This window comes from Mustela nigripes, chromosome 2, assembly GCF_022355385.1.
Source record: "Mustela nigripes isolate SB6536 chromosome 2, MUSNIG.SB6536, whole genome shotgun sequence".
Classification (NCBI taxonomy): Eukaryota; Metazoa; Chordata; class Mammalia; order Carnivora; family Mustelidae; genus Mustela; species Mustela nigripes.
The window spans coordinates 206329546-206355911 of record NC_081558.1 but is presented as its reverse complement, the minus strand read 5'-3'; the positions used below and the strand labels follow the sequence as shown (position 1 = coordinate 206355911).

The following is a 26366-nucleotide window of genomic DNA, read 5'->3' as shown; positions in this document are numbered from 1 at the left end:
GGCAGGAACCACAAGTCTGAATCATAAGCCCAAGTCTAAGAAAGGTGAGTGAATTTGTTGGAGCAAGAAAAGTGAAAGTCAGAGACAGCTTGTCTTGGTCATGGCCGGGCCTCAGTGAGGATTCCTTCCAGTGGGTTGGCGTTGTTGGGACCCCAAGTTGAGATCTCCCTTTTCTCAGACTCCAGATGGCTGGAAGTGGAAGGCCCTTGCCTTGGTGTTTCAGAGGATCTGGTGAGGTTGGTCAACTTGCTTGGGAGGGCCTACCCCACACCGGCTGGTTGGCATGCGTAACTCTTGGGGCCTTGCCAAGAGCAATGTGTCAGCCTGTGAGTCACCTGCCATGGTCTACTGGGGAGTCTGGAGCGAAATTCTGTGCGTTGTGTATTTCTTTTGATTGAGAACCACCACTGTAAATAGTTGAGTATAAAATATCCACCTATGGTTAATTGTCTCAGTCTAGACCTTAAACTTGCCGAATGCAGAGAAACTTGGCTCTGCAAAGGGCCCCGTGAAGATACTTATGAGATTCCTACACATACATTATGCATATTCTTTGACTGTTGCCCAATTTAACTTGCTCATCTGGAGATATGTGTTCAGCTTCTTTCTCAGACAGAGCGATGATTACCTGCCAGGAGCTTTAGGAGAAACCCCGACGTATGTCGCTCGCTTGCTACATTTGGTCTTGGGAGGGGGATGAGGTAGCCCATAAGTGGGTGTAGGCTTTGGGAATGAGGCTCAGCTCTCTGGCTTGGTGATCCCAGAACCTGTGACTTTTAAAGGTGATGCTAATAAAAAAAAACCCCATACAAGCTGCCAGGATGGTGGGCCACATGGACCAATGAGTTGATGGAGGGCTGTGGTCCCAGCCTGGAATTTCAAACCCAACTCCCACTGGTCAGGCAGCTTTGGGCAGTTGGCGTAACCTCTCGGTGCCTCAGTGTCTTCATCTGTAAAATGGGTCGAGTTATCATACTTTGTTGAGTTGTCACAGGGACCAGGCTCAAAGACGGGTGAACAGCCCTGAGCCCTGTGGTTTGCACGCAGTGCTCAGGAAATGTGATTCATCCTTGAGTAGCATCACAGGTGAAATACTTTTATAACCCACTTTACAGATGAGACACTGGGATTTTACAAGGATTAGATGATGGGCTTATGACAGAAAAGGAATTCCTGGCAGGTTCAGGTCCGTTAAATGTGTAAAAGGTGGTTGTTGAAATGTGCACCATTTTCCAGTCTTCAACCGGTAACTTGAGTTTGGTGCATTTCTCTCTTATGGTGCTGGATTTACACCCAACCCTTCCCGTTGCTTGATCTGCTTTGAAATTGGGGACGGAAACAGGCTGGGGGAAGCCGACGTACAGCGAGGCGTGTTGGGTACAGCTGTGACACCTGGCAGACTGTGAAAGCTTTGCCTGGGAAGAGGTGCGTGTTGTTTCATCTTTATAATTGGAAAAGATTGAATTTTCGAGGTTAGACAATCCCATTTTATCTCTTACAAACAGAGAAAATCGCTCCTTTAGGTATGTGATTAAGATCATGGTAATGTGACAGGGAGAACAGGCACATTTTAAAGCTAGTTAATGTGCTTAGATTGAAGTTTTGATTACTTTTGTTTTTAGTGGCAGTAGTTTGTGAAAAGCTCTGTGGTCCTGAGCCAATAGGTTGCAGATGAGGTGTTGTTTTGAATCTTTTCAAAAAGTTGTAAAAATCTGTGGGCGAGAAAATTTGCCATTTTGACCATCTTTAAGTCTACCGTTCTGTGGCGGTAATGACATTCACCACGTTGTACAAGGACCACTGCTCTCTCTGTCCCAGACTCTCTCATCGCTCACACAGCAGCGCTGTAACCATTAAATGGTGACTTCCCAGACCCCCTGTCCCCCTAGCACTTGGTAACCTCTAGTTTCCCCCTCTTTGAATCTGCCTCTTCTAGATACTTCTTGTAAGTGGAATCTTGCCACTGTCGTTCTTTTGTGTGTGACTTCACCCTTCGGCGTTCTGTTTTCAAGGTTCACCATGTGTAGCCTTTTTCTGAACTTCATTCCTCGTATCGGCTGAGTAGTCATTCGTCCGTTGTATGGATGGGCCACATTTTGTCCATCCGCTTATCTGGTGATGGGTGCCTGGGCTGTGGACGCTTTCTGCCAGTTGTGCACTGGGCTGCGTTGCAAATTCACGTGCAAGTGAGAAGATGCTGTTTTGCAGCGTCTATAGAGACATGTTTTCATTTCTTGGGGAGAAATTGGAGAATACTTGCCTTTGGCCAGAGTGCCCACATGACCCCTGGGGCATGTGAGAATCCGTCCCACATCCCCCCCCAGGCTTACCCGCAGTCTGGCCTAGCCTAGTAATTTGTTTGGGAGGTTGCTGGCTGCTGGTGGATCAGACTGCCTTCAGCCGTCCTGGCTTGACTGCGTCTTTCTGTCCGGGCCTCTGAGCCTCTTGTTTGCTTGTCTGGGGCTGAGCCAAGATATTTTTTCACGTACCTTGTCATTATGGTTTGCTTATTAGTTTTCAATGAGTTCAATTTATATCATCTTTTAATTTATATGTGCCTCTTGTCCTGTGTTGGGGCCCCAAATTATATATGCATATACTGAATTTAATGTTTATATTATGGACCCCCCCCCCCCCCCCCAGGGAGGGATAATTGAGTCCGCAGGACATATGGCAGATTTGTCTCAGTAGATCTGGGTTCTAGACTGAATCTACAATTATTTTATTATGTGAGCCTGAGTGAGTCCCTTAACCCTGCTGACCTCAGATGGGTGAGTGACTAATTAGATCCCCTTTTTACTCTTATGTGTGGGTCTGTGACTCTTTATGTGTCTCTTACCTGCCCCAGGTCCCTTAATATTTTGAGATATAGGCTTATTGTATTTTCCGATTGAAAATACTCTTTGCAAGAGGGTTCCCCTTTCTCCAGATCCTCATCAAACATCTGTTGTTTCCTGATGTGTTAATTTTAGCCATTCTGACTTGTGTGGGGTGGAATCTCATTGTGGTTTTGATTTGTATTACCCTGATGAAGAGTGACGTTGGGCATTTTTTCATGTGTCTGCTGGTCATTTGTATGTCTTCTTTGGAAAATGTCTGTTCATGTCTTTTGACTATTCCTTGACTGGATATTTTTGGTTTTTTGGGCGATGAGTTTGATAAGTTCTTTCTAGATGTTGCATACCAGCCCTTTCTCTGATAGGACATTTGCAAATATCTTCCCCTTCCTCTCTTCCACCGTTGGTGGGAATGCAGACTTGTGCGGCCACTCTGGAAGACAGTATGGAGGTTCCTCAAAAAGTTAAAAGTAAAGCTACCCTACGACCCAGTGATTGCATTATTAGGTATTTATCTAAAATATACAAACAGTGATTTGAAGGGGCACTCACACCCCAATGTTTTTATAGCAGCAATGTCCACAATAGCCCAAATATGGAAAGAGCCCACATGTCCACTGACAGATGAATGGATAAAGAAGCTGTTGTGTGTGTGTGTGTACACACATACACAATAGAATGTATGTATGTGTACACACACCACAGGAATATTACTCAGCCATCAAAAGAATGAAATCCTGCCATTTACAACCAAATGGATGGAACTAGAATAGAGGGTATTATGCTGAGCAAAGTAAGTCAGAGAAAGACAAGTATCATATGATTTCACTCATGTGTAATGAACATAGAGGAAGGGAAGGAAAAATAAGAGGTAAACAGAGAGGGAGACAAATCATGAGAGACTCTTAACTACAGGAAACAGACTGAGGGTTGCTGGAGGGGAGAGGAGGGGGATGGGGGATGGGGGATGGGGTAATGGGGGGATGGGCATCAGGGAGGGCGCGTGGTGGGATGAGCACTGGGTGTTCTGTGCAACTGATGAATCACTGACCTCTACCTCTGGAACCAAAAAAAAAAAAAAACCAACAAAAACAAAGAAAATACTCCTTGCATGTTGGATTTTTGTTTACCTTAGGGAAAATGGCACCAGTGTTCCAAGAGGCCATAAAATCTAATGTCTGTTGTTCTTAGAAAGGAAAGACAAGTTTGTATGTTTCTTCGGACACTAGAAGTCACTTAATTTTCCTTGACTCTGTTACTAGCCGAGGGCTGTGTTCGGGGTCAGGAGTTAGAAACACATCTGTGGGCATGGTCCTTGTCACTTCCCTATTGGTCCCCGGTGCTAGGTGTGTCCCTTGCTGTCTGCTTCACATTCCCACCTACCCTTCCTCCAATATGCTTTGGTCTATACATTCTGGAATGATAGTTTCCGTATAAAATAAAAAAAATCAGAACCCTCAATGACAAAAACAAGTGCGTGTCCTGTTGGTTTTCCTTGGTGAGTGCCGAGGGCCTGTGAGTCTCACCGTGGCGAGCCTCACGAGCGCTTCTCTGCCATAGGGACTTGGGGAAGGGCTCAAGAGGTCTCTCTATGACCCCTGAGTCTGACAAGGCCCCCCACTCTCCCACCGGCTTCATAACTGTGTTTCTCTCCATGACTAAATAGCAATATCAACACGAAAACCTTGAAAACATTTAAAACACTAACATGGTTGGTTGCTTATTTCCTGACGGAAAACTGTTTTTGTCCACTTAGGGCCCCCTAGTTTAGGGGCATTGTTGGGTATGTGCCCTATATGAAGCCCGTTAGCCCATGTAGCCCCATGGATTGTCAGTAGGCGTAGATTTCAACTCCCCATTTTACTGAAAGGGAAGCCAGGTGGCTCGCTGTTAAGTTGTTCCCCTGGTGGTGGGCGGGACTCGAACAAGGCCTTGCTTCAGGTCCTTGCTTCTCCCTTGTCCAAAGGAGGCCTCCTCCATGGGACAGCCCCCGGAGCCCCAGAGGGAACCCTCCCTAGGGGCTAGATGGAGGACTGTGAGGCTCTCCCGGCTCCACACATTCTCTGGAGAGAAGGCAGGACTGAAATGAGAACTTGACTTCTTGTCTTCTTAACATTAGTTATTCAGCACGATCGCGCTTTTAGTGCCAATAATAATTATTATTGTTTATTGCCGCTGAGTAGAGAGGTGTCTAAAAGAGCCCACACCAGGGAAAACCCAGATGCTCTCGCCCCCACGAACCACATGTACTTCTTGTGCAAGGCTCCCAGGGCCCTTGGCACCAGCCGCCTCACTGTGTGTGTGTGTGGGCAGGACAGCATCTGGCCCCATATGGATGATTGCGAGTCAGTGTGCGAAGGGTTCATGGACTTTTCCTTTGGCTTCTTTGTTACCTTTACCCTCGGGTTGCACTTCCTGCCCTTCCCCCCCTTTCCCTTCCAGTTGCAAGCATGGCTTCAGTTACAAGGGTGAGAGCCCGTCCGGAAAGTCTTGATTCTGGCGTGTTTCATAAATGTTGTGTGAGCAGTTGTCATTTGGGGCACAGAGAGCAATGGGAGTTTTAAAATCGAGGGAACATACGATGGGTAGATAGAACTAGGAAGCCAGACAATATTAGTGGGCTGTTACCACTTCCTAGTTGAGGAAACCGAAGCCTCTGGATTATAAGGGACGTGCCTCACATCAGTCCCTGATTTTGGATCTGGTTGGTATTTAAAGGCTCTAAGAATTTTCAGGGGCACCTGGGTGTCTCCGTGGGTTAAGCCTCTGCCTTCGGCTCAGGTCATGATCTCAGGGTCCTGGGATCGAGCCCCACATCGGGCTCTCTGCTCGGCGGGGAGCCTGCTTCCCCCTCTCTCTCTGCCTGCCTCTCTGCCTACTTGTGATCTCTCTCTCTGTCAAATAAATAAAATCTTTAAAAAAATTGCTAAAAAAAAAGGCTGTAAGAATTTTCAGACTCCATATTCTTTAGGATTACTTCTGCTTCTTTTTTAGGTGTTCAGTTTTCAGATGGAGAAAATTCGGTTCAAAGTCACTAAGTGTGCTGGGGGTGAAGGTTAAGTTGTAAAACATTTTTATTTTTTTAAAGATTTTATTTATTTATTTGACAGAGAGAGAGATCACAAGCAGGTAGAGAGGCAGGCAGAGAGAGAGAGAGGGGGAAGCAGGCTCCCTGCCGAGCAGAGAGCCCGATGTGAGGCTTGATCCCAGGACCCTGGGATCATGACCTGAGCTGAAGGCTTTAACCCACTGAGCCACGCAGGCGCCCCAAATTATAAAACATTTTTGTGTCAAATCAAAGTGAACGAGGGTCTGCCCTTGAAGACAGTGTCTGAAAGGGCGACCCTCGGTTTTTCTCTCAGAGAGAGGGAAGGCCTTGTCCAAGGGGGTGTCAGGGGTTTTCAAACACGTCTGCATTCTTGGAGAACCTCAGACCAAGCGCGAGGGAGGGTGAGATGGATCCACATTTAGACTTTTAATCCGTTTCAAATGTGAAAAATTGATTTTGACCCTCAGTCTGGTGGCCAAGCACAGAATGGCTTCGTAAAAAAGCTTTTGAACTTCTTTAGCGATACTGTATGATTAACGGGGTCTGGGTTTGGGTCTGCAGTGGTGCCGGGGAGTCGTCGCTTTGGTTCAGATTATCTGCGGATCCGTGAGCACTCCTGCTGGGCTTCACCTACTTGAGGAGGAGAACCTTCTTTCTCTCCACCTTTGGTGCTGTTTGCTCTTGCGAGGTGACGGGGGGGGGGGGGACCGTGTGCCTGGGAACCCACCTTACTGTCTCCGTGAGCTCAGAAAGGGAGGGACAGGTCTTGGACCTGGTCCGCCCAGCGGATGGCAACCCTTTTCCCATTTCACTGCCCTGATCTTGGATCCGGTCGGTTCTGAAGACCCTTGAACAGAAATCTGCAAGAGTCTTGCTTTAAAGAGGGCATTGGTGTCATTGAGAACACAATTTGAAAGGAATTTTACGAGTCCGTTCTTGTAGGACAAATTTATAAAACAGCAAGATAAAGCCTGAGTGAGAGTCTACGGGGAAAACAAATAAACTCGTCATAGTTTTTTGTTTCTGAGCATCAGTTCAACTGACAAAGGGAAGAAGAGCTGTCTGACCCTTTCTGAGTTTCCCCCCACGTACCAAATGTTTTCCAACATATATTTATGTATTCATTATATAGTCTTTTATTTGGGTAGCTAGCTCTTGTGTAAATATCCACGACCAGGACAGATGCTTTGTTAAGGGTGTCACGGCTTCGAGTTTTTCAAAATATTTTTCCATAAATCTTTTTATTTGTGGTAACGTTTGATTGTTTTTGTGACTCACGTCATTTAACATCCCGCCCCCCCCTTGGGAAATTGCAAAGCACAAAAGTCAACTGTGCTCCCTCTACTGGTTGCATTTCTTCGGAAGAGAAACACGGTTCATTTCTGATTAAGTGCATTGCTTTCGGTGGGACTCGTAGCTGTGCTCACATTTTCTTTTCCTAAATTGCTTTTAAGAAGCAAGACCTAATGGCATTCAGAGCCGCAGATAAATAAGCTGGTGACCTAAAGCGTCCTCTGTCCCTCCCATTTGTTCCCAGGTGTGCGGAGGGGACCCCCAGCCTGGCGTCCTTCTTTTGATGCCAAGAGCAGCTCCCTTGGGAGGCTGGTGGCCGCTGCCTGAAGACCTCTTGGGTCCTGAGGAGGTTGTGAGCTTCAACCTATGTCAGCTGTTTCGTGGTCTGTCTGCCACTGAATGGAACCAGAGGGTTTTCTGTGGGCTCACAGTTGGTTCAGCCTCTTGAACTCGGGGTGCCCCGTGGATTCCTCCAGGAGCAACTATAGGAGAGAGTCTTTTATCCCCTACTGACTATCTGTGAGGCTCCAAGGGAGTTCGAGGGGAGCAAACCCACTGTCCCACGTGCCCCATTTTGAGAAACACTGAGCAAGAACAAGACTTCTCCCGGCAAAGAAACATTTCTTAGGTAACGATGAGACCAGAAAACCTGTAGAAAAGATGTATGCACTTTGTAGGTTCTTAACCCAGACGGGTAGACACGGGAGGGCTTACCTCTTTTTTCCCCGCCGGAAGTGATTTGTAACTTTCTTTTCAATAAACTGTAATCAGGTTAAACATCCTTCCTGTTCTCAGTGGAGTGTCTCCCCTGCTTGGGACTATCAATGGAGAAATGACTCTTGGTGCCTGCGATAAGCAGGTTTTGTCTGTGGATCTTTCCCAGCACCTACCCTGCCTCCTCCCCCACAGGCATGCTATCTGTGATTCTAAAGCTGATACACACCCTCCCCCCTAATGTCATCTTCCTCCCCACTCCCTTCTTGATTATTTCCATCTAAATTTGACACAGGTCCTTAGCTTCTCGAGTGCATAGGCTTGAGGCTGTGCCCTCAAGCCTTAATGCTTTCCTGCTTCTGACTCCATGCCCACTATCTCTGATCCCACGCAGGTGGTCCAGCCCTCATCAGATGCTGCACAGTGGAAAAGGAGGAGAAATACTATTGTATATCCTTATACGTCCCCAGAGAGTCTCCGCTCCTGCTGTTGATAATCATATATGGAATGAATACATTCGTTAATAGTGAAGGCTCTCTCCCGGGGCTTCTCATTAGCCAGCGGTATTGGCATTTGGGGCTGGGTAATTCTTTGTTGTGGGAGGCTTTCCCAGGTAGCATCCGTGTCTTCTGCGTATTCTGCCTGCTCGATGCCAAGAGCTTCTCCGAGTTGTCACGACGACAAATATCTTCATGATTGTTGAATGTTCCCACTGGGCAAAGTCACTTCCATTTTTCTGCTGATTTCATGTATCCGGTCTCTTCATTCTGTTCCTTCAGAATTCTCCATGGACATTCTTTTGTTCATTTGCTTCATTCATTTAATTTTCTCCTTATGCCAGCCTCTGCTCAAGTTACTGGGAATATAAAGATGAGCTAGGCATCTCCTTCTATATATGAGTCAGTTTTGGGTGTATCATGGTTTCCACTATTTTGTGGAATCATCATTATGTTATCATTAATGTTTTATCATCATTATCTTGAAGGTTCCCTTTTCTGAGTGTTGCTCCCAGCCTACAACTCTGGCAGGCGTTTGAGTAATTAGGACTTCTTTAATGAATGTTGTATTTCTGTTTCTACAGTCTGGGTTCTTGAGGAAAGCCCTTTGCAAGTGTGGGTCAGTATCCTTGGCCTTGACACAGCTATTAACCTTGTAAAATGACAATGCTCTATTAATCTATCGATTTCATCCATGAATGCTTCACCTGTTTCAGATATGGCCTCCACTTGTCATTCCAGATCTCCTATTTTCTTATATTGTGATTTCCTTCATTTTCTTTAACCGGCCACCTGAGGCGTCATTTAACGTGTGTGGTCATTTTTTTAGTGTTATTTAATGAAACTTCTCTTTCGGAATCAAGGTCAGTCCTAGCAAAGGGGATGATCGTTGGATTGCTTTTGGGTGGACTTTGAAGTTAGCTGGTGTCCTTTACAATGCCTAGAAACTGTGCTATGAATATTACTCATGGGAACTCAAGTTTGTGGCAGCTATTTTCTAGGGGGGAGGGAGAGGGGGATGTATTTCAGGGAGGAGTTTACTGATGCTCCAGCTATATTGGTAATTTTAAATTTTTTTTTTTTTTTTGCTAGATAATGGATACTTGAGGGTTCCGTGTCTGCTTTGCAAATATATTTTTGTATGTCCGAACTCTTTTTAGTAAGTTTTAAAGGAACTATAGCCAGTTAGAAGTTTGCTTTTTGTTTTTCTGCCCCCGCCTCCTTTTTAAGTAGATATTTAGGAATTAGGTTTCTACTGGCTCACCTGCCCACATTCCTGTCTGTGCAGAGGGGCCATCCTACAATTATTTAAGATTTCTAGCTTTTTAAGTAAAAGCCTTCTTGCCCTGTGCTGCCACAGTAAATAAAATAAAATAAAATAAAATAAAATAAAATAAAAAATATAATAAAATAAAATAGATAAAATGGTTCAGGCCTGTTAGGAATAAAATTTCCCCCAAGGTTGTGAGGAGCTCAGAGTCTGGAGGGACAGCCAGCCTGAGCTCTCGGTCTGGCAAACGCCCAGGGAGAGAATTAAATTGGGGAAGGAGGTGGAGAGGCGGGAGGCGACGGTGGGTGGGGAGGAGCGACAAACCCTCTCCAACACACCCAAATGACCAGATTCATCACAGCACGAAACTTCACAAGTTACGCCCACTCCCGCTGCCGGGAGCCGGGGAAGGCGCTGCTTCCTCCTTTCGGTGGCTGGAAGTTGGGAGACTGCGGCGAGCCCGGGAGGCATGTGCGCCCTGCGCCGCGCTGGTGAGCGTGAATTTCAAGCCCCTTCTTTCCGCCGCCGAAGGTCTTTGTGCTGGGGGTGAGGGCTCGCAGCCCGGGTGGCTGTGGCCGGGGGAGGCCGCTGGGGCCCCGGCTCGGCGGCGGGGCGGCGGGGCGGCGGGGCAGCAGGGCGGGGGGGACCCGTGCGCCCGGAGCCCCGCGGAGCCCCGCGCAGGCGGGATCGGTGAGCCGTGGCTCCGCGCTGTGCTGGGACACCCCGGGGGCGCCACCCGTGTGCCTTCTGGCCCCAGGGTGAAGGGTTGGGGCTTGGCGAGCCCTTCACCTTTCCCTTTGCCCCTTTGCTTTCCTATCCAGGGATCTTGAGGGGTAGGGCGGGAGGGAGGCTGCGGGGTCAGGTCACTCACCAGAGGTGTCCCCGCTGTCCCCGCTGACCGGCAGCGCGGTCCGTATCCCCTGAAAGGCTCGGGAATCGGTATTTCCAAGGGAATGTTTTGAAGCCGGGGCGCGGGACAGCCCCTGGGTGGGTGTGGGAACTCTGTGGGGAGCCATCAGAAGTCTTGCGTTTCTCATTAATGGGGTGTCTGTTCAGGGGATTAAGACTTCCTAGTACTGAGGTGTTACTCGTGTATCTGGAACTTTTTTGAAAAGAGTACATTTTTCTGTGGCAGCTGCTTTATCTGCAGGTCGATTGCCTAAGTCAGATTTGGGTGCGGTGGGGAGAGGAAGTTTGGGCGGAGGCTGGCACCCGGGATCATTGCAAGTGAAGCTGAATATAGGTTCCCGCAGATGATGAACTTGGCCTAAGGTAAAGGCAGACATTTTTTAGGTTTTATTTGAAGCCCCGTTTAGAGCTTTGTATTATTCGCTCACTGCATGGGGATCTGATGGAGGCTTTTGGGCTAATTTACCTGTTTTACCTATTTTATATCCAATCAACAGGTTAGTATAGAGAAGTGGGAGCCGCGTGTTTGAGTGTGTGTGTGCGTGTGTAATCCTCCCTATGAATGTTTAGAGAATTGTCTTATTTTTAGGACACCTTCGTGGAGGTAAAGAAATGGGCAGCTGTTACTATGTTTATAGAAAATCAGATTTCCTTTTCTCTCGGATCTGGGGTGGGTGCTGTTAGGAGGGTGAGCAGAGCTGGATTTTAGCACGATCCTGATAATCAGAATGGCACAGGGGACAGGGTGCTGTGGCCATAGTTTGACTTAGATTGCTTTCACCTTCCAGCTTTCCTAAAGTTAGTGAGACAGAAGTAAAATGAAATAAATGACTTTTAAGCCAAAGCAGACACGTCCCAGGGAAGAACAATAGGTTGCATGGTCTAGGTTGTCACAACGGCCAGAGCCCTGTGTTCTAGCTCCTTGAGGATCCAGACAGAACAGGCCATGCAGATGTGAACTTGATGGCTGACCTGAAGTGTGTGGCCCGCTTCCCGCACCCCCAAGAAGTCTGTAGAAACTCACTCAACAGGAAAGACAACCCGACTGGATCTCGTGATGGTGCTGGTGAACTCACTAATAGACCCTTGCTTACAAGGAGTTTTATGGAACCATAATCCTTCGCCAGAGAGAGGAAGTATATTACTAATAAACGTATCTAGACTTGGTCATATAAGACTGTTTCATGCAGACATTAGAAATTGGATTAATTCCGCTATATGAATTAGGTAGGTGCAGGTAGGTGTGAGAGAATATTATAATTTTTGTCTCACTATTTTTTTTCTAAAGGACTCCTTACTTTCCCATAAGTATCCTGGTTTGACCCTGATTTTTGTTTGTTTGTTTGTTTGTTTCTGAAGTTACAAATTTAATTTGTTTAGCAGGAATAGGGCCATTTAAGATTATCTTGTTTTAGTATTTTTTTTTAAATAGGAAGTTTTCTAGTTCATGTAAATTTTAAAATTTATTGGTATGAAGTTGTACAAAATATCCTTGTATAATATTTTAGAAGACTGTAGAAATGTTTCCTTTTTCCTTTCTTTCTTTGGGTGGGGAGAGGCAGGGGAGAGAGAGAATCTTTTTTTTTTTTCTTTAAATTTTATTTATTTATTTGACAGACAGAGATCACAAGTAGGCAGAGAGGCAGGCGGGGGGCGGGGGAGAGAAAGAGAGAGAAAGGAGGAAGCAGGCTCCCTGCTAAGCAGAGAGCCTGATGCAGGGCTCCATCTCAGGACCCTGGGATCATGACCCGAACTGAAGGCAGGGGCTTTAACCCACTGAGCAACCCAGGCGCCCCTTGGGAGAGAGAGAATCTTAAGCAGGTTCCACACCTAGCACGGGGCTCCATCTCAGGACCCTAAGATCAAGACCTGAGCCCAGATCAGGAGTCAGATGCTTGACTGAGTGAGCCACCCTCCTGAAACGTTTCCTTTTTTATTCCCAGCATTGGCTATTTGTGCTTTTCTTTCTTTTTTTTTTTTTCAATTAATTTATTTGACAGACAGAAATCACAAGTAGGCAGAGAGGCAGGCAGAGAGAGAGAGAGCGCACGCGGGAGGCAGGCTCCCTGCTGAGCAGAGAGCCCGATATGGGACTAGATCCCAGGACCCTGAGATCATGACCTGAGCCGAAGGCAGAAAACCCACTGAGCCACCCAGGCACCCCTATTTGTGCTTTTCTTGTTCTTGATCAGTCTTGCTAATGTATTAACAATTTTATTGACATTTGAAAGAACCAACTTTGGTTTTTGTTTGTATTTTAAATGAAACAAAAACACTGCCTCTTTTCTTAAGTTTACACGCATTTAAAAAGTCCTGTGCTGTGGAACACTGTCAAAAAAGATTTTAAGATCCTTTAAAACTAAGTAACCGAGTCTCCTAGCTGTAGGGGGACAGACATTATGTATTTATTTTCTGTGTCTTGGAAATCATGTTTCTTGGTTTTATTAAAACATACCTTGTGCTCTTCGAGTATCATATCCAGTGGATCGAATTTCCAGTGGATCGAATTGTTCTAAGGTGGGTTTGGAGGAGTCACTGGGGCACACCCTGTGAAATTGTTGTGGAAACATCCAGCTAGAATTTACATAAGATTTATTGGTAATTTCCTGTGAATTGTAGGTGCTTTAAACCGACTTGACAATACAGATTTACTTTGTATGAGGGTAGAGCAAATTTGCTGTAATGACTGAGGAAGAAAGTTGCGTTTTGGTTCATATTTAATGCATGAGTCTTGGCTTTTTAATGTTTTCTCAGAAAAATCTTTCTGAGTTTGTGACAGTATAAGAACAAGCATTTTAGAGTCAGAAAGAGCTGGATCTGAATTCTTTTTGCTTTTTTTCCCCCCAGAATTTACTTAAGTAATCTCTGCATCCCAGGTGGGGCTTGAACTCATGACCCTGAGATTGAGAGCCACACGCTCTACTGACTGAGCCAGCCAGGTGCCTCTGGATCTGAATTCTTGCTCTATCACTTTTAGCCCTAAAATTGCCTAACCCCTCCGAGCTTCCATTTCCCCTCCTGTGAGGTGGAAGTAATGAAAACTGCTTAGTGGGCTGTTTGTTGGTGGAATGTCTTACCTTTTTTTTTTTTTTTTTTTAAAGCTTTATTTATTAGAGAGAGTGTGCATGTGCATAAGAGCTGAGGGAGAATTGTCAAGCTGACTCCTTGTTGAGCTCTGAGCTCTGGGTTCGATCTCTAGACCTTGGGCTCCTGATCTGAGCTGAAATCAGGAGTCGGACTCTTAACCGGCTGAGCCACCCAGGCACCCCTGTTGTGAGATTTCTGCCCGAGTAGTCACGGCAGGCACCTGTCTTGTGAGTTGGAACAAAGCAGCAGCACTTGATACACTGTAGGACATTGCTCTTTTCCCCAGCCTGCCCTTTCTGGTTGTACTTCTGCTCTCACAACTCCTCTCAGTGCCTTCCTTCCAGAAATGGGAAAGGTTATTGCAACAGAGTAAGACAAAGACACTTCTCCCATCTGTTCTCTCTTCAGTATGGGCAGTTGGGTTACTAGGGTCATGTTCCATATTTCCAGTATTTTTGTCTTCTTATCCCAGTTGATTGGTGGTATCCTGGCTGTATTTTTTTTTCCACTCCCATTTTTACCTTAACCTTTCTGGGATTATTATTATTTTTTTCCCTTCAGTTTCTCTCACTTCCTTGAGGGTCTCACTGCTCTATTATTTCCTTCCTTCCTCCCTCTGTTCCTCCCTCCTTACCCTCTCCCTTCCTTTCTAGCAACGCAATGAGTACGCAGCTCAAAACTTGGCAGAGACTGGGATGTAACTTAGTGGGGCTGTTTCTGTGAAGGCAGCGCTTGTTCGATTTAGTTATTCCAGAATTCTCATGACTCTAGAAAAGATGCTCAACATTCCTAGCCATCAGGGAAAGGCAGATCAAAACCACAACGAGACACCACCCTCTCACGACCCAAAAGACAAGAAATAACAAGTGGTAGGTGGAGGAGAAAAGGGAAGCCCCGTGCAGGGTTGGTGGGAAGGTCAACCGGGAAACAGACGGTGCTAATCAGAACCGTGTCTGTTTTCTATGGCTGTTGCATTTTCTGAGAATGTTTCTGTAGTACCAAAAGTTCCTTTGTCCTTTGGGGGAAGTGTGGATGGCTGAAGGAGGTGTGGATGGTTGAAAGGAAGTGTGGATGGTTGAAGGCTACGGCTGACCTCATAACCAAGAAGGGAAATGAGAGACGTGGGGCAGAGGGGGTTGGCTGGGTACTACTCAGGACTGTGGCATTATTGAAGTCATGCAACTTTAAGCTCTTTGTTCTCCCTCGGGTCTGTCAATTGAAAAAAGGTCCTGGGCTATATATGGCCTCATTAGTGAATGTTTCTTTAGGTGTCTAATTGTGTAAGGGGCAGAGTGGGCAAGGGGAAGGGGTTGTCCTCCGGGGAAGCCTTGACACTGCTCTGCGCAAGGGGTGGGTCTTGGTTTCCATTTTGTGTAGTGAATCGGCCTCAGCTGGGAAGTGATTTTCGAAGACGGACAGGTTGACTACCTTCGGTCTGGCCGTCCGCTCTGACCCGGTGAGCTGAGTAACTGTGCTGCTGTTTGTCCTGGTTGGGGCTTTTATGAGTGGGGAACAAGGAGGCGTATAGTCTTTGTAAGTGTTTTGCAATGGCACGCCTCCGGTTTATTTTGATTCTGTTGCTTGAAAACAAGTATTGGCCTGGCCTTCATTGGTAAAACTTGGGGGAGGGGATGGAGAGATCATGGATTTTGGAAAGTTTTACTCGTTTAAGGGCTGGGGGGGGTGGTTTGCAATGGGGAGGGGCTGTTCTGTGTAGTGAAGCACGTGATCCGTTAGAATTGTAGGCTCCATTGTTTGAGATTTCTGACTTGTGTAAATTCAGAGATTCTTGTGGGCAGGAATAACCGTGGCCCAAGTGGTTTCTACAAAGCTGTGGTTGAATAAGGACCTGGTAAATACTTCTCTGATTATTGACCTACAAATACTAAATAGTGATTTATCGAGTGTCTGTAACACCCAGTTCTTCTCCTGTGTTATCCCGTTAATGTTTCAGAGGACAATCCTGCAGCCTCTAGAATTATATAAAAAAATGAGTACAAAACCCATTATTTTCCTGTGTCTGCTCATGTAGGTAGAACCGGTGTAGACTGAGTGAGGCCCACCTTTCTAGACCTGAAAGCCAGGAGGAGAGGAGGGTCGGTACCTGGGGTGTGAAACTCTGAATCCTATCTCTTCCTGGGACGTGAGCAGCCCCTCTGGATGGCCCATTTGGAGATCTTGAAAGAAACTTCTTCCATGTGGGATGGGGTAAGGGGGCATTCTCACAGGGTTTGAAAGGAGGACTCAAACTTTTAAAGACCTTCCTCCCCTTGGGACTCTGCTCAAATCCTCCTGTCCAGGGACAACAGGAGGTTCATTATATGTGACTGCTGTTTTCATGGAAACAGCGTTGGCTGATTTGCCCCATTCACAGTTTGAGGCTTTGAAATTGGTTTCCTGGGAACCTTTGGAGGTGTCAGGTCCCGTTGTTGGGTCATTCCATGGACAAGCCAGTCCTTTGGGCTTGACAAAGAGGGTGTAGTGGTGTATCTCCCACGGCAGGGTCACCATGGGTGGGTCTGCCCCTTTGTAAGTGACCACTGATTTGCCTTGATACCTTATGCCTTGACTCAGGAGGAAAAAGATTCCCTTTACATTATTCTCAGATTACATTATTTCAGACACTTCACGGGGTAATGAGACTCTTAGGTTTGTCTTCTTGGAATCTCTTTTGTCTGCCTTTATGATACCCGAAAAGGAGAAGAAGGAATTGTTTTGGACTGCAGTAGGGGAAACTTGGTATCAGAATGGGCTTTTTCTGGGGCTGTTCAATGGGAGATCATGTTACTTTTTTTAAAAGATTTTATTTTATTTTAATTTTATTTGTTTATTTGACAGAGAGAGAGAGGGATCACAAGTAGGCAGAGAGGCAGGCAGAGAGAGAGAGGGAAGCAGACTCCTTGCTGAGCAAGAGAGCCCGATGCGGGGTTTGATCCCAGGACCCTGAGATCATGACCTGAGTCGAAGGCAGAGGTTTACCCCACTGAGCTACCCAGGTGTCCCCCTTTTTTTTTTAAGATTTTAAAATCTTAAAATCTTAGAGCAAGAGAGAGAGAGCAGGAACGGGGCCGGGGGAGTCGGAAGCAGGCTCCCCGCTGAGCTGGAAGACAGACACGGAACTTGATCCCGGGACCCAGGGATCATGACCTGAGCTGAAGGCAGATGCTTAACCGACTGAGCTACCCGGGCGCACCGAGATTGTGTTATTTTCAGCAGGCAGGGTGAACCTTTGCCTCGTCGGTGAAGTGGGTTTGGGTATCGGGGGAATAAGTACCGTGTGGAGAGCTCGCTCAGATTGATACGCTCAGATTGGTCCCACTGAAAGGAACAAGCCACAAACATGCCACAGGTCAGGCATTCAGGACAAAGAAATAACGCTACCCCGTGGCGTGGCTGAGTCCCAGGAGGGGTTGTGTGTGCTTTGGTTTCCCTTCTGCCAGGTGGGGACAGAGGCGTGTCCACCCTCCTTTACTTCCTGGGGAGGAGAACCACTTAGACCAACGGGGCCTTTATAACTCTACAGACTTGGAGTGATTCTTCCCGGATATGCCTTCCGCCCATGAACAAACCCACCCGAGCCTTCTTAGTCAGGTAGCGCGCCGCACTGTTTTCATCCTTTAGCAGGCTACTCCCTCCCGAATTTGAACAAAATAGGCGACCGCTGACTTGATGGGGAGGAGGAATCACAGATGTTTCCTGAGGTACCGTTCCTCCCTGAGTTGTTGTTTACTTTTGATTTTACTGTACTAAGAGCACTTCGCCTGAGACCCGCCCTCTTGTCAGATCTTTAAATGCACAACATGGTGTGAGTTGCTGTAGGTACAGTATCTAAACAGTGGCTCTCCAGAACACAGTCATCTGGCATGACTGAAATGATGTCCCCAGTGATGAGCAACTGCTGGCCAGCCCTGCTCTGCTCCCATTGAAGTTAGATGGTTTTAGATTCCTCATGTAAGTGGAATCCTGTGGCATTGGTCTTTCTGTGACTTTCTTTCTTTTTCTTTTTCTTTCTTCTTCCTTTCTTTGTTTTTTTCTTTTTCTTTCTTTTCTTGATTTCATTTATTTTGACAGCACAAGTGAGGGAGAGAGCAGGGGAAGGGCAGAGGGAGAGGGAAAGGGAGAAGCAGTCCCAGGATCCCCACTGAGCCGGGATCCTGGGACTCAACCCAGCACCCTGGGATCATGACCTGAGCCCAAGACAGACGCTTAACCGGCTGAGCTACCCAGGCCACCCCCGCGACTGGCTTCTTTTGCGCAGCAGAATGTTCTCAGGTTCATCATGTTGTTGTGAGATATCCCAGGGCTTCCTTCTTAAAGGCTAATACCATGTTGTGCATCTACACTGCATTTTTTCCCCATTCATCTGGCGCTGGACATTTCAGGCGGATTTTGCGTTTTGGCTGCTGAGTGCACAGGGTTGGGGAGGGGTGAGACCACTTGTTTGAGAGCCGCTTCCCTCTCTTTCCCATGCACAGCACGGGGCAGTGGGCTGGCTGGATCCTGTGGCGGTTCTGTTTGTCATTTTCCAGGCAGCGGCCATGCGGAGTTCCGGGGCCGCAGCGGCCGGGCTCCTGCATGCCGCCGCCCGCACCCCTGCGCCTCCCAGCCTGGCGCTGCAGACCCTGCTTTGCGGATCGTGCCGGGACTTGTGGGTCCTGTCTTACCTGTTGCTTCTGAACCAGACCAACAGCCTCTGCCCACCCCCCTCAGCGGCAGCCTGGGGACCTCCCTCTCAGTATTTACAACTCCTGGTGTTAGCATAAGTGGGTGATTTGCCTTCTTCAGGACACAAAAAATGATGGAAATGATAACAGTTCAATAATGAGGAAACCGCCCTGAGACCCTGGGAGCACAGGCTGGCCCCGCCCTCTGCTCCGCCCCCTGGGGCTCCCCTTTCCTGCGCGTCTGCTCCCTTCCTCCTGCTTTCACTCCCCTGCACCTCCTGTGCTGGGCAGCTGCCCTCGGGCCGGATCCCCGTGCCCCCCAAGGGAACCCTGTTCCTCCAGGGCAGCCCTTGGCCAGGACTAACCACTGGGGGCCGGGCGGGGCGGGGTGCGGGGGGAGGTGCGTGTGCATGGATTTTAGGACAATTCTGAGGTTTCCTCTCTCCTCTTTCCAGTGGTTTCCTTCCCCTGCTCCCCGAATTGGTGTTCTCAATAAATGAATTCTCATCTGTGGCTTAAGTAACTTGTTTAAAGGAACAGAGTTAAAAAGTAGGGAGCTAGTGTTTGCACCCTGGTCTCCTGGCTCCAGGGTCTGTGTTCCCCGCCTCTTTTAAAAAGATTTTATTTATTTGAGAGCCAGAGAGAGCCAGCATGAGCCGGGGGAGGGGCAGAGGGAGAGGGAGAAGAAGCAGGCTCTCCACTGAGCAGGGAGCTGGATGCTGCTTGATTCCAGGACCCAGGGATCATGACCTGAGCCCCGCCAGGTGCCCCCAGGGTCTGTGCTCTTAACCAGAATGCTCCCTTGTGTTTCTCCGAGGCAGGGCTGCCTTTCCCTTCCGTTTGTTTGCCTCAGTGTGCACTGCGCGTTACACTGTCTTGGGGAGCTCTGGAATGACCCATGTAAGGAGGGACTGCCCGGCTGCCCGCAGGCTGTTCCCCTGTCAGCCTTACTGGGTCCCTTTCTGGGCATTTGTCCTCCTGTTTTCCCCACTAAGATGACTTCCTCCTAGCCCTCCTTCAGGGTCAACTCCAGCCCACTGCCTCCTCGCCTCCTTTTCAGTCTGTCCCAGCCTACTGTTCCCCCCTCCCCCACACCAGTGACATTTGTCAGATGTTGTCTTGGACAGCGGTCTCCTCTTACCTCTGGTTTCAGTTACCCGCAGTTGAGGGTCAGCCGTGGTCCACAGGCAGATCCTCCTTCTGACGTATTGTCAGAAGGTCAGTAAGAAACCACGAGAGACTCTGGACCCTGGGAAAGAAACGGACTGTTAGAGAAGGGACGGGCGTCGGGGAGATGGGGTAACCGGGTGATGCGCGTTAAGGAGGGCACATGTGTGATGAACACTGGGTGTTACATGCAGCTAATGAATCGTTGAACGCTACCCCCAAAACTAAGGATGGACTGCTTGTTGGCTCACTGAATATAATAATAATAATAAGTAAATGAAAATAATGTCCCCCGTAGCCCAACACACGTCACATGTCACTCCCCTCACTTCATCTCATGACGTCAGCATTTTATCGTCTACAGTCAGCACAAGCAGAAGCGTGAGACCACATTCAAATACCTTTACAGTATAGCGTTATCGTTGTTCTGTTTTCTTATCAGTTGTTGTTAATATTTTCTTTGCCTACTTTATAAAGTAAACTTTATCATAGGTGCATTTGTATAGGAAAAAACACAGTATAGGTAGGGTTTGGTGCCGTCCGCGTTTCTGGCATCCACTGGGAGTCTTGGAACGTACCCCACGGATGAGGGGGTCTGCTGTACATCTTCTCTTTGCCCTCGTTTGATTGTAAATCCTGGGGAGCTATGACTGTGTGCCCCTAACCCCGGGGTAAATGTTCAGTGACTTGATTCTTTGGAGATTAATCAAAACCTAGTCAGAGCTGTCCAAAGAAATGCCAAGGTTGTTTCCAGGTTCTGTGAGTGAAGGGAAATAATGTGGTCGAAGAACAAAACTGAAAAAGAAAAATAAGGCAGGGGCAAATCTAGAAATTGTTAGCGTGTTTTGTGTGAGCCTTTGTGTGCATTTCACTCCACAGCTGTTCAAGTTGAATCACAGAGTGGATGTCTCATGACTTGGCTTCAAGCACAGTGGCTAGCCACCTCCCCCCCCAGGGGGGATTTTAAGCAGATTTATGTGATGAATAATGTGGGTTTTCTTCCAGTGCTTGAGATGAAGTTTGACAAGCTTTATGTGAAGATTAGGTAAAATATGTCAAGTGTCTCCCTCTCCCACCCCATTTGGAAGATAACAAAGATGTTCCCCAGCAGAGTCACTGTATTGAATTTTGCTGGTGGCTGGCTGCCTGTCCATGGTGACCTCCCTTCTTTGGCCAACTCAGACATACTTTGCCTCCTGGGTGTGCTCCCACCATAAGGTCCAGGAAGGAGGGTTAATCCAGAACTGAAGATGCAGAGGGGAAGAGACCATGTACACTGTGTGCTTGGTGTTCTGCTACGTGATCTTTAGCAGAGTACATGACTGATCCCCGCTGCCAGCCACCCTGGGGTGTGCCATTCCCCTCTCCAAGTCCAATCGGTGGAACCCACATGACTTCAGTAAAATCACACATTGCAGTGACCCTGGATTTGAGCTGTGTTTTATTTGACTTCCAAACCCACAACTCTTCCGAGATGTGAACAGGTGTTTAGATGATGATTCTAGTGGTCATATTAATTCTAGAAATCTGAGACTCCTGGGTTCTTTTCTGACCTGTTCCTTTTCTATCTTAGCCAATTCCCCCTTAGCACTTAAGGGTTTCTGAATTTGTTAAAGTCAGTATTGCCTGAAGTACCATATTTAGGTGGGACTTTTGGTGAGTAGGGAGTTCAATATTTGAAAAACTACAAGATTAGGGATCTGACTTTATTTTTAGCTACCTATCCACACATGCACACACACACATGCACATGCACACCTCTCCGCAGGTGAAACATATCAAGCCCATTCTTTGAACACTCTCAAGAATGCTAAATAGTTTTAACCTTCTTTGTAAGAAGAAGGAGCCCCTTTAGCTGGATCGGGGACTTTTTTGTCACTGTCTTGTTCTGTAGCACATATAGCCCGAGATGTTGGTGCCCACGTCGGATGCAGCAGGACACCCTGGGTCCTTTGGCTGTTCTGTCCTACTCCTGCCCACATTGCATAAACATTGGCATGGCAGGGACAGATGGCCACTCGGGAGGCTCCTTTGATGTCACATTTGGTTGCCTGGGTAGGGGGTAGAGGCGGTTGCAGCCAGTCTCTGAGGGAAGAGAGGCTGCCTGGGAAATGCCTCCTTGACAGTGTGTTAACAAAAGCTTAACTCCAGAAAGGCTGGGCACCCTGGTCCGTCCGCAGGCTGGGCAGTGACGGAGCAGGTTGACATAAATGCGTTTAGCTTGGGACAAAGCCAGTTGGCGCAGAGCAGAGCCTTTTCTCTCTGTTCCTAATTGATGCTTCCTGAAGTAATGTTTTCTTATAAGAGAAGGTGAATGGTCAGGGATTGGTGGGGGGGTGCTGGGAAGAAAGTGATGGGATTGCAGATAATTACTTTCAGAGCCGGAAAGAAAACTCATTCTAGAGGACTGGGTTAGCTTTGCTAGCGGCTGAGGAGAAAGTACCTGAAGTCCCGATGATGCCGGCGAGAGCTGTGCGGGCCTTTATCCGTGGGACTCTTGGCTGGTCAGGCAGCATCGTGCTGTGTAATGGGGAACTGAAGGCTTTGGAAATTTCGGGAAGAGTGGTAATGAAGAACACGCAGGCAGGGAGTGTATGAGGCAGCTGAATGGTACCTGAAAGAAAAATCCAGAGTTGACAGTATGTGACCATCCAGCGGTTTTTTGGTGGTTTTAGCTTTACAGGGAGCACTGGAGGTCATTACAGTCGCCCTGCCTGCGAAGCAGGCATGGAGTTCAGTCACGGTAGAAAAGCCAAGAGCCACAAGGGTTGACGGAAAGCTTTTTCGATTAGGCTCCGGGTCATAATAACTGTTGCTCTTTGTTTTTCTAGTGCCTGTTCAGAAGTCCCGACAAACCAGAGTAAGGGAATCTCTTCACATTAGCACAGTGACATCTAGTTTTTAGGCTGCACACTGACCGCAAAGGGGGAGGAGTTAGTTCATTGATTCGTTTATCCCATGAGCCATTCATGGCCGGGGGCTCGGGCTCTGGGTATCATTGTCGGAGGTGTTCTGGGAGTGGGGGGGCTCAGTGAGGTGTGACCCACAGCTCGAACGCCCTCAGGGAGCTTACGGTGTAGAAGGGAAGAAGAGATGATGCGGGGGCTGGGGAGAAAGTTCACGGGCCACGGGAGCGCTATCGTCTAGAAGTTCGGTACATTTGAAGGGTCACGACGTGAGCCATTCAGCGGTGGGATGGTGGCATGATCGGCAGAATTATTAATGACATTACTAATTTCTGTTGCGTGTTAAGAGCTGACACTCTGCCTAGCACGGTTTTAAAGGCCTCACCTGTATTAACCACACTTCACCCTCCCAGTAACCCAGGGAGCTGTATCAGCCCAGTCTCCCAGCCGAGGAATAGGGGGCAGAGAGAGGTAGCTGTGATACAGCCCCTCACGGCCAAGTCCAGCCAGACACACCTGGGCAGTCGGCACCCCCAGCAAACCCTTGCTTCCGTGGTTCTTCCCATTTCTAATTTTCCTGTGTTGCTAGAACGGTCAGTGCATCTGTAGTATTTCTTTCTTTTTTAGGAAACCAGAGACAGGGGCACCTGGGTGGCTCAGTGGGTTGAACGTCCGACTCTTGGATTTCAGCTCAGGTCATGGTGTCCGGGTCCTGAGATGGAGCCCTGGGTTGGGCTCTGTGCTCAGTGGGGAGGCTGCTTGGGATTTTGTTTCTCCCTCGGCCCCTCCCCGTCCAATAAATAAATAAATCTTCTTCTTTTTTTAAAAAAGATTTTATTTGGGGGTGCCTGCGTGGCTTAGTTGTTAAGCGTCTGCCTTCGGCTTGGGTCATGGTCCCGGGGTCCTGGGATTGAGCCCCGCATCATGCTCCCTGCTCAGCAGGAGGCCTGCTTCCCCCTCCCCCACCTCCCCTGCTTGTGTTCCTTCTTTCACTGTGTCTCTCTCTGTCAAATAAATAAATAAAAATCTTTAAAAATAAATAAAAATAATTAAAAAATACTTTATTTATTTGAGACAGAATGAGAGTGAGAGAGAGAACAAACACAAGCAGGGGGAAGAGCAGGGAGAAGGAGAAGCAGACTCTCCAGCAGGGAACCTGATGTGGGGCTCAGTCCCAGGACCCCGGGACCATGAGCCGCGCCGAAGGCAGACGCTTAACCAACTGAGCCACCCAGGCGCCCCTGAATAAATAAATCTTAAAAAAGAAAAAAAGAGAAAGAAATCAGGGGGCATACATCCAATGTAGGTGTATTTCTGTTCCACTTCTTTTATCTTAATTTTTTAATTTTTAAATTATTATTATTTTTTAAAGGTTTTATTTACTTATTTGATAGAGAGATCACAAGTAGGCAGAGAGGTAGGCAGAGAGAGAGGAGGAAGCAGGCTCCCTGCTGAACAGAGAGCCCGACGCAGGGCTTGATCCCAGGACTCTGAGATCATGATCTGAGCCAAAGGTAGAGCCTTAACCCACTGAGCCACCCAGGTGCCCCATCTTAATTCTTTTTAAGTTTTTAATTTTAATTTGTTAATTTTTCTTTTTTTAATTGAAACACAGGCGACACACGGTGTTGCATGAGTCACACATGGGCGGTGTAGCAATTGGACAAGTCTATGTTCCGCCATGCGCGCAAGGGTGGCTCTTCTCCGGCTGGTCCATTTTTTCCAGCATTTGGAGAAACCTAGTCTGTGCTGATGCCTGCTGGGCCATTTAGTCTTGAAAAGATCTAACCAACCTCTTTCTTAGGTCCTTGGAGGGTGATTTTAATTATCATATAAATAACATGAATATGAGTGTGGGAGTTTTATTACTCAGTTCCTTGGTGGTGGTTTGAAGGTTTTTTCCTGGGTGGTTCCTGTGTTGATGTTGATACTGCAGGCAACTGTCGCTTGCCTCGGGCATAGCGATTTTTCTGTTTTGGTGGATGATGTGTGTGTGTGTGTGTGTGTGTGTGTGTGTGTTTAAATTAGGTGAGGGAGGTCAGTAAGTGTAGTCATTTGTATTTAAGCAGAATGGTTATCATTAATTGCCAGTTGATGTTTATTTAATAAAATGGGAAGCAGAGACGAGCACCAGCCTGAAGTCCGGTGAACCCAGTGTTTCTGATGTTCTCTTCCTAACTCTTTCACGGCAGGAAAGCTAGTTGTTGGGGCAACAAATGACGTGTTAGTAAGGGTCCTGGGGATGTCTGTGTATCTTCTTCTATAGGGCAGTCAGAGCCTGTGATAGTCTTATGTATCAAGACTCAACTTTTTTTTTTTTTTTTAAAGATTTTATTTATCTATTTGACAGAGATCACAAGTAGGCAGAGAGGTAGGCAGAGAGAGCTGGGGGGTGGGAAGCAGGCTCCCTGCTGAGCAGAGAGCCCAATGCGGGGCTCGATCCCAGGACCCTGGAATCATGACCTGAGCCAAAGGCAGAGGCTTTAACCCACTGAGCCACCCAGGCGCCCCTCAAGACTCAACTTTTAACTCCGTCTTGCTATACTATTTATTTAAATGTGTTTCTTTCAGACCCAGAGGCTGTGGGCTGCATTTTATATATTTGGTGTTCGACTTAAAATATTGTGTCACCCTCTGGTTGTGTTTTCTTTCCTCGCTTTCCTTTTTACTCCGGGGAGAGGGGGTTTCATGTAGGACGAAAATGGAAACCAAAGAAGAGACAGAATCTGGAAGTAATTTTCAGCAGCAGAGAAATTAAACAAAATGAGAAAACACCCCCATTTTGTTGCGAGTCGGGTACAGGGAACATAGGAGCTTGTAGTTGATTTTTTCTTGGTGATTGGATACGTTTTATGTGGGTGCCTTTTTCTTTCGGGACCGTATAGTTAAAAGAAAGCAAAAAGCAGCTCTGAATGTTAAATATTTCCATCTTCTCCAGAGCACCATCTTCTCCAGAGCATTTAAACTCAGATCGCCGGCCTCTTATTTCTGTAGTTTGAAATCGGATTGCAGTCCGGCAAGTGGGAGAACCTTAGTTCAGGTGACCCGGTCTGTTTATCCCTCTGGCCTTCTCCGGTTCTCTTTTTAACTCACAAATGGGAGTGGGTAGGAATGCCCGGGAATACTTTGAATGTGGTAAATACAGGATGTGGGAAATTCATCTGCAAAATGTCAGCCTGCAGTAGACATTGTGTAAATGTCTACATGTACAAATGGAAAATGGAAGGCCCGCTCAAATGCCTCGTGGTCTGTTGGAGAATTTAAAGCTGGCGTGGCCCCGCCGGGGAGTCCCAGGCTGGAGTAGGATGGCATTGTGCGGTCTCTGACACTAGGAATGCATTTCGGTTGTAGAGATGTTGAAGTGAATTTTGATGTAAGCCGTCATTGAGAAAATGGTTTCTTCTAGTGTAGCGTATCATAAAACATGTTTGGGTTCTTGGATATCATTTTTATGACACTTTGCCTGAGAGGTGGCTGGTAGTTTCTCGAGCAGTTTTGGGCTGACCCCCTGCAGTCTGTTTGGATGTGGCGAGTTCCCCTTTTCCAAGACATGGATCTGTCTGACTTGAGATACCTGCATTTCTTACTATACTTTTCGTTTAGTAATTCTAAGTGGATTTTGGCGGCATCGGTTGAACGGATGCTTACTTTCCTAATTAATTTCGATACCTGTGCGGGGACCTCTATGAATTGTTGTTTTAAAATTTGTCGTGATCTTGGCTGAACACTTGGTTCAAAGTTTGAAACACATTTCCCAGGCAACAATTTGTTTCGCACCTGCCGTGGGCTGTGCTCAGGGAGAGGCTCATGGAATTCCGGCCCGGAGGCGGCTCTCAGCCACAGGCCGGTGGTTCCCGTTGAGAAATATGGGCTCGGGGTCCTGGAATGGACAACAAAGCCCCACAGACAGGGTTCCTGAATAGGGACAAAAGAAAAAACTCAGAACACTTCCCATTTCCGAGTTTATAAATCT

The 26366-nt window shown here is 47.4% G+C and overlaps 1 protein-coding gene across 6 annotated transcripts in view; it reads left to right on the top strand.

Moving 5' to 3' along the window:
- Positions 1 to 26366, top strand: part of TIAM1 (TIAM Rac1 associated GEF 1) — a 383207-nt gene that overhangs the window by 171873 nt on the left and 184968 nt on the right. Inside the window, exon 1 of one of the 6 annotated variants that reach the window (XM_059392245.1) lies at positions 10038 to 10151. The exons of 3 other annotated variants lie outside the window; for them this stretch is intronic. The gene's annotated coding sequence lies outside the window, so the exon portion shown is untranslated. Of the gene's footprint in view, positions 1 to 10037; positions 10152 to 26366 lie in introns of those variants that run through there. 2 more of the 6 variants (XM_059392244.1, XM_059392240.1) reach the window with 2 other exon arrangements.